Genomic DNA, 8,337 nt, shown 5'->3' on the forward strand with positions numbered 1-8,337 from the left:
AAGAATGGAGTAACGCATTAAGCAAGATGACATGATGTAGAGGAATTAACTCAAGCAATGTGATGAAAACCCCATCTTTTTATCCTCGATGGCAACAATACAATACATGCCTTGCTGCCCCTACTGTTACCGGGAAAGGACACCGCAAGATTGAACCCAAAGCTAAGCACTTCTCCCATTGCAAGAAAAACCAATCTAGTTGGCCAAACCAAACCTATAGTTCGAAGAGAATTACAAAGATATCAAATCACGCATAAAAGAATTCAAAGGAGATTCAAATAATATTCATAGATAAGCTGATCATAAATCCACAATTCATCGGATCTCGGCAAACACACTGCAAAAGAGTATTACATCGAATAGGTCTCCAAGAACGTCGAGGAGAACATGGTATTGAGAATCAAAGAGAGAGAGAATAAGCCATCTAGCTACTAGCTATAGACCCATAGGTCTGTGGTAAACTACTCACGCTTCATCAGAAGGGCAATAGGGTTCATCTAGAAGCCCTCCGTGATCGAATCCCCCTCCGGCAGGGTGCCGGAAAAGGTCCCTCGATGGGATCTCACAGGTACAGAAAGTTGCGGCGATGGAAAAGTGTTTTCGTGGATGCCTCTGTTGGTTTGGGGATATATGGGAATATATAGGCGCAAGAATTAGGACAGGGAGTGCACGAGGGGCCCACAAGGGTGGGGGTGCGCCCTACGTCCTTGTGGCCGCCTCGTGGCTCCTCCTACTTCATCTCCAAGTCTCATGGTTGTCTTCTGGTTCAAGAAAAATCATCGCGAAGGTTTTATTCCGTTTGGTATTTCTTTTCTGCGAAACTCAAAAACAGGGAAAAAACAGGAACTGGCACTGGGCTTTAGGTTAATAGGTTAGTCCCAAAAATAATATAAAATAGCATATTAATGCATATAAAACATCCAAAACAGATAATATAATATCATGGAACAATAAAAAATTATAGATACGTTGGAGATGTATCAGCTTCCGATGGGGATCTGTTACCCGCAACGATGGCACGATGGCGCGTTTGTCCTTTGGAGTCGTCACCGAGGGGTTCCTCCTCTCTACCAGGCTATGGTTGTTGGGTTGTCATGGTGATTGTTGGTGTGGTGAGACACTTTCTCAGGGTTCGATGGCGAGTCTTGGGTGGTTCCTGGGAGAAAGCTTTACTGATCGAGGGGGTCGATGCCGGTGATGACGGCGCTTGCGTGCATCGTTTTCCCTTGTTGAAGGCGTATTCGAAGAGCTCGCTCATTTCTCTCCGGGTAGCGGATGAGTAGGCGGTGGAATTGCGTTGGCCGATTGTGGCTTGGTCGGGGTTTTGCCTGATTGCCCATTAATCAATTAAGCAATTGTGTGGTTTTTAGAGCGTCTACAACCGGACCTCTCAAACCCGCCTCATACGCCCGGGCGGGCCGACCGGTCAGTGCGCGGTCACGATTTTTTGACCCAGACGGGCCTCTCAAACGGCCCTCAAACGCCCGGGTTGTCCGGCACCCCCCATATCTAGCCCAAATATGGGGCAGATATGGGGGCGCCCGGGCACGCCCGCCATGTCGGCCTGACGGCGTGGCCCCACACGGACTCGTTGGGAAACCCAACGGTCCGACGGGTACCTAGACCGTCGCCGCGGTGTGAACGCCGCGTGGCGCCGCTCCGGCTCACCGCCCGAGGCCGTAGCTGGCTATTTAATCCGGTCGGCGCCCCCAGCCCTAGCATATCCGCCTCTTCCCTCCCTTCACCGCCACTCGAGCCCGTTATCCATGCCCCCACGCCGCCGCTACTACACGATCCAGCACCGTCTCTTCCTCCTTGAGCAGGTCCGGATCTGTAGGGAAGCGGGGCTACCTCTGGAACTAGAGGAGGATTTCGAGGAGGTCTCGACGGAGCAGGAAGGGAAGGAGGAGCAGGAGCCGGCGGAGAAGGAAGAGAAGGAGGAGAAGGAGCAGGAGCCGGCGGATGAGGAAGAGAAGGAGGAGTAGGAGCCGGCGGAGGAGGCGCCGCCGCTGGATGTGGGGGAGAAGGAGGCACCGGCGATGGAGGACGACATGGGCGTGTGGTCGGAGCAGCACGCCATCCTGAACTCCATCCGCTCGGAGTCGGCTGCGGAGGCCAGGCGTCGCCGTCGGTAACAGATGGAGGCGGCGCAGGCAGCCCTGGCTCCGGCGCTGGCGGCTCAGGCCATCTCCGACAACGACGAAATTTGAGTAGTATAGAATGTAGTACGTAGCTATATATTCGGCATGTTCTTGTATGGATTTAGGGGATGAATATGAAAGAGTTGTATGTGGAGAAGGAAATATGAGACGTGAGAGGTCGGATTTGCCAAATCCGATTATAGATACTCTTAGCCTCGTTTTCCATATAAACTGGATAAAATCCATTCTTCTTTATAAAGTCGCAGGAGCACCCTACCTTTCTGTCAACAAAAATAAAACCACATGGCACACGTTGGTTGGAACCAAATCTTGATAAAAAGGTGTCATATGCCAACCAATCCACCCCTATCGGCGCTATTTTCTCGGTGCTCCATCTCGACGGAGTGCTTCGTCCTGAGGTCTGGGTGGCCGTACTTGGCCGCGGCGACGGCGTAGCAGCCTAGGTGTAGGCGAACACAAGGAAGACGCACGCGAAGAGCTGGAAGTTGGCGAGCTGCTCCGCGCGCTCCCCGGCCGCTTGCCCATGGCACTCTATGTTCCTGCCAGCATCGTGGTGGCACCCCGCAGGGCAGGGGTGGAGCCAGGATTTTAGTATAGAGGGGCCAAGTCAAGTTCATTTTTTTCTGAAGCAAAAGTAAATAACTATAATCATACTATATATTGATGTGTTGCACAGTAAAAAACATGCATACGATTGTATGAGTTTAAATTCGCCTCTACAATTGCCAAATAAGATGAAAAAGTTTAATAATTTCACTGCAAGAGAAATTACCTGCTAACTCTTTTTCAACATGTAAGATCATTCAATATCGAAGTAATTCGTCTCCCATATGGCGGCGCTTAACTGATAAATAAATAGTTAGAGTGTTTAGGGGCACTTTGTCGCTGATATGGTCCCTCAGGTGTATATAGAAATTGGAGCTTCATCTTGCTTGTCCGGTGGTAGCTCCAATTTGACAATGTTTATCAGGTCTTGCAGATAACTTGGGCTTATGTTGTTTTCTTATTCTACAACTTTTACCATGTCCGGCATATTCTTATTATGAGTGTCAATTTGACTGGGATTTGTAACTTGCGCATCAGCATCATTAACAATTTAGTAGGTTGAGAACTTGAAGAATCCGGCTTAAAAAGAATTAATCATAGAGGCATTTCGTGGCGCTTTTATCTTCGTATCTGTCGAATTGCAGTCTCACAATTAGCTGTTCGACATAGGAAAAATTTGCATCACAAATAGAAACTCATATAAGATAATTCGCATCATGATCACCATTATTTCAAGGATAATACAAGATAGGATCGTACCATCACAAATCACACAACCGAAACAAGTAAACAACAAAAAGCTGATGTATAATTTGAACAACGATACAAGACGGAAATTGAGATTACTAGATGGTGTGATGTAGTGATGTGTTAAACCATGTGTCCTTGGCTAGTTCCCGTTGGTTGGATCCGGAAGATTTGGCAACTGAAGAAGGTTGCGTCGCGCCATGCTATAAGAATAGGATTGAGAGCAGCAGCAGGCTGGGAGAGCAGAGGCGGCCGGGCGGCTTAGGGCACGGAACGGCTGCGGATAATTTTCTGCGTACTAATCACAGGAGAACACAACGTTTAGAAGGAGACTTGAGCCAATAGCCCCCCCTTGTCTCCGCCACTGCCGCTGCCGCGGGGCGCATCGGCCCATAGAGCGTGAACGCCATCTGGTAGAACCACATGCCCTGCAGGGTCATCAGCACGCCACTAGCAAGGTCGACAGGGAAGCTCACCGGGAGGAGCGCACCGAGGACGGTGGAGGCGACGCAGAGCCCAATCAGCAGAACTAGGAGGTAGTGGTAGTATCCCTCCAGCCCCTGGTGGGTGGTTGAGTGGAAGTAGAAGAGCAGCAGCTCTGCAGTGAAGGCCGTTGCCAGCACCACCACTGGTAGAAAAAGAGGCTTCCGTCCAGCCCCATTAGTCGCGAAACTGTAGGAACCGCGACTAATGAAGTCTTTAGTCGCGGTTCGGCAGACGAACTGCGACCAAAGGCTTGGGCCAGGGCGCTCGGTGGCCAGCTGGTGCACGTGAGGGGCTTTAGTCGCGGTTGGCCAGGCCAACCGCGACTAAAGGTGCCCAAAGGCCTTTAGTCGCGGTTGGCCTGGCCAACCACGACTAAAGCTCCTCCCCTATATATACCAGTTCAGCGCACTCACTTAGCCATTTGGTGCCACTTCTCTTCACAAGGGGGTGTAGGTTTGCTTTTGGTTCCTCTTATGCACACAAGGTGTTTGATGAAATGCCCAACAGCGTGAAACAAACATGATATGAAGTGTTGGAGCCACACTTGAGGTTCCTCCTCGATCGCGGTTAGCAACTTGAACCTTTCATGCATGTGTGTCATTGATAAAATATGCATGTGTGTTGTTCATTGTTTAATTTCTATTGTTTATAGCTAGTTACTTTAACAAATGCATGATGGTTAATTATATATTTTATATTATAATAATGCAGATGAATCGGCAATGGATGTACGGTAACCGACTCTCCCGCGAGTTCACTGCGGGTTTGAAAGATTTCCTCGTAGTGGCTAATGCGAACAAGCAGAAGGGTTTTGTTATCTGTCCATGTGTTGACTGTAAGAATCAGAAGGGTTACTCTTCCTCAAGAGAAGTTCACCTGCACCTGCTTCGGCACGGTTTCATGCCAAGCTATAATTGTTGGACCAAGCATGGAGAAAGAGGGGTTATAATGGAAGAAGATGAAGAAGGGGATGATTTCATCGATGAAAGCTATCTTGCTCATTTCGGTGATACTTTCATGGAGGATGCTGAAGGTGAAGGGGAAGGTGAAGGGGAAGGTGAAGGGGAAGGTGAAGGGGAAGGTGAAGAAGAGGCACGTGATGAGACCATTGATGATCTTGGTCGGACCATTGCTGATGCACGGAGACGCTGCGAAACTGAAAAGGAGAGGGAGAATTTGGATCGCATGTTAGAGGATCACAGAAAGTCGTTGTACCCTGGATGCGATGATGGTCTGAAAAAGCTGGGCTGCACACTGGATTTGCTGAAATGGAAGGCACAGGCAGGTGTAGCTGACTCGGCATTTGAAAACTTGCTGAAAATGTTGAAGAATATGTTTCCAAAGAATAACGAGTTGCCCGCCAGTACGTACGAAGCAAAGAAGGTTGTCTGCCCTCTAGGTTTAGAGGTTCTGAAGATACATGCATGCATCAACGACTGCATCCTCTACCGCGGTGAATACGAGAATTTGAATGAATGCCCGGTATGCACTGCATTGCGTTATAAGATCAGAGGCGATGACCCTGGTGACGATGTTGAGGGCGGGAAACCCAGGAAGAGGGTTCCCGCCAAGGTGATGTGGTATGCTCCTATAATACCACGGTTGAAACGTCTGTTCAGGAACAAAGAGCATGCCAAGTTGTTGTGATGGCACAAAGAGGATCGTAAGTCGGACGAGGAGTTGAGACACACCGCAGATGGAACGCAATGGAGAAAGATCGACAGAGAGTTCAAAGATTTTGCAGCTGACGCAAGGAACATAAGATTTGGTCTAAGTACAGATGGCATGAATCCTTTTGGCGAGCAGAGCTCCAGCCATAGCACCTGGCCCGTGACTCTATGCATCTACAACCTTCCTCCTTGGTTGTGCATGAAGCGGAAGTTCATTATGATGCCAGTGCTCATCCAAGGTCCGAAGCAACCCGGCAACGACATCGATGTGTACCTAAGGCCATTAGTTGATGAACTTTTACAGCTGTGGGGCAGACCTGGTGTCCGTGTGTGGGATGAGCACAAAAAAGAGGAATTTAACCTACGAGTGTTGCTTTTCGTAACCATCAACGATTGGCCTGCTCTTAGTAACCTTTCGGGACTGTCAAATAAGGGATACAATGCATGCACGCACTGCTTACATGAGACTGAAAGTGTACATTTGCCAAATTGTAAGAAGAACGTGTACCTTGGGCATCGTCGATTTCTTCCGAAAATTCATCCAGTAAGAAAGAAAGGCAAGCATTACAACGGCAAGGCAGATCACCGGCCGAAGCCTGCGGAACGCACTGGTGCTGAGGTATTTGATATGGTCAAGGATTTGAAAGTCATCTTTGGAAAGGGTCCTGGCGGACAATCAGTTCCGAAGGGAGCTGACGGGCACGCAGCCATGTGGAAGAAGAAATCTATATTCTGGGAGCTAGAATATTGGAAAGTCCTAGAAGTCCGCTCTGCAATCGACGTGATGCACGTTACGAAGAATATTTGCGTGAACCTCCTAAGCTTCTTGGGCGTGTATGGGAAGACAAATGATACAAAGGAAGCACGACAGGACCAGCAACATTTGAAAGACCCTGATGACCGGCATCCGGAATGGTTTCAAGGTCGTGCCAGCTACGCTCTGACCAAAGAAGAGAAGGTCATCTTTTTTGAATGCCTGAGCAGTATGAAGGTCCCTTCTGGATTCTCGTCCAATATAAAGGGAATAATAAACATGGCGGAGAAAAAGTTCCAAAACCTGAAGTCTCACGACTGCCACGTGATTATGACGCAATTGCTTCCGATTGCTTTGAGGGGGCTCCTGCCAGAAAATGTTCGAGTAGCCATTGTGAAGCTATGTGCATTCCTCAATGCAATCTCTCAGAAGGTAATCAATCCAGAAGATCTACCACGGTTACAGAATGATGTGATCCAATGTCTTGTCAGTTTCGAGTTGGTGTTCCCGCCATCCTTCTTCAATATTATGACGCACCTCTTGGTTCACCTAGTCGAAGAGATTTTCATTCTCGGTCCTGTATTTCTACACAATATGTTCCCCTTCGAGAGGTTCATGGGAGTATTAAAGAAATATGTTCGTAACCGTGCTAGGCCAGAAGGAAGCATCGCCAAGGGCTATGGAAATGAGGAGGTAATTGAGTTTTGTGTTGACTTTGTTCCTGACCTTAAGCCGATTGGTCTTCCTCGATCGCGGCACGAGGGGAGACTAAGTGCAAAAGGCACGATCGGAAGGAAATCAACGACATGTATGGACGGCCATTCTCTGACTGAAGCACACCACACTGTACTGACCAATTCCAGCTTGGTGGCTCCGTACTTTGAGAAACACAAGAATATTTTACGCTCGGACAACCCGGGGAAGCCTGAATCCTGGATTAGGAAGGCCCACATGGAGACTTTCGGTAGTTGGTTGAGAAAACATTTAATGAATGACAATGATGTTGTAGATCAGCTGTACATGTTGGCCAAGCCACCATCTTCGACTATAACGACTTTCCAAGGGTACGAGATAAATGGGAATACATTTTACACGATCGCCCAAGATAAAAAGAGCACCAACCAAAACAGTGGTGTCCGCTTTGATGCAGCAACCGAGAATGGGCAAAAGGTCACATATTATGGTTACATAGAGGAGATATGGGAACTTGACTATGGACCCTCCTTTAAGGTCCCTTTGTTCCGGTGCAAATGGTTCAAGCTAACAGGAGGTGGGGTAAAGGTGGACCAGCAATACGGAATGACAATGGTGGATTTCAACAATCTTGGTTACCTTGACGAACCATTCGTCCTAGCGAAAGATGTCGCTCAGGTTTTCTATGTGAAGGACATGAGTAGCAAACCGAGGAAACGGAAAGATAAGAAAACGATCAGTACATCATGCGATGATCCAAAGCGCCACATTGTTCTTTCAGGGAAAAGAAACATCGTGGGAGTGGAGGACAAGACACACATGTCAGAAGATTATAATATGTTTGCTGAAATTCTGCCCTTCAAAGTGAACACCGACCCAAGCATTAAGTTAAATGATGAGGATGCTCCATGGATATGGCACAACCGTAAGCAAGCAGGGACACAAGGGAAGAAATGATGTGTAATAATTTATTGTACCAAACTTTGTTGAATGGATCATGTGAATTATATTACCCGTGATGTGTTTGGTGTCCATTTTCGAATGATTCGAGATACCACTGATGATACATGAAATTTGGAGTGATTTAGTCATACTCCTGCCTAGGCGTATAAAATTTTGAATTGAATTAGTTTTATTTTTCTGAATTTTTTGATATATTATTTGTATTTTTAACATTTTGAATTGAATTAGTTTTATTTTTCTTAATTTTTTGATATATTATTTGTATTTTTAGAATTTTGAATTGAATTAGTTTTATTTTTCTGAATTTTTTGATATA

The 8,337-nt window shown here is 47.3% G+C and overlaps 1 pseudogene; it reads right to left on the reverse strand.

Moving 5' to 3' along the window:
- Positions 1–2,454: 2,454 nt before the first annotated feature.
- The window catches only part of LOC123185070 (transmembrane protein 45A-like), a 12,647-nt pseudogene continuing 6,764 nt past the window's right edge, over positions 2,455–8,337 (reverse strand).

The sequence above is a fragment of the Triticum aestivum genome, chromosome 2A, assembly GCF_018294505.1.
Source record: "Triticum aestivum cultivar Chinese Spring chromosome 2A, IWGSC CS RefSeq v2.1, whole genome shotgun sequence".
NCBI classification, from domain to species: Eukaryota; Viridiplantae; Streptophyta; class Magnoliopsida; order Poales; family Poaceae; genus Triticum; species Triticum aestivum.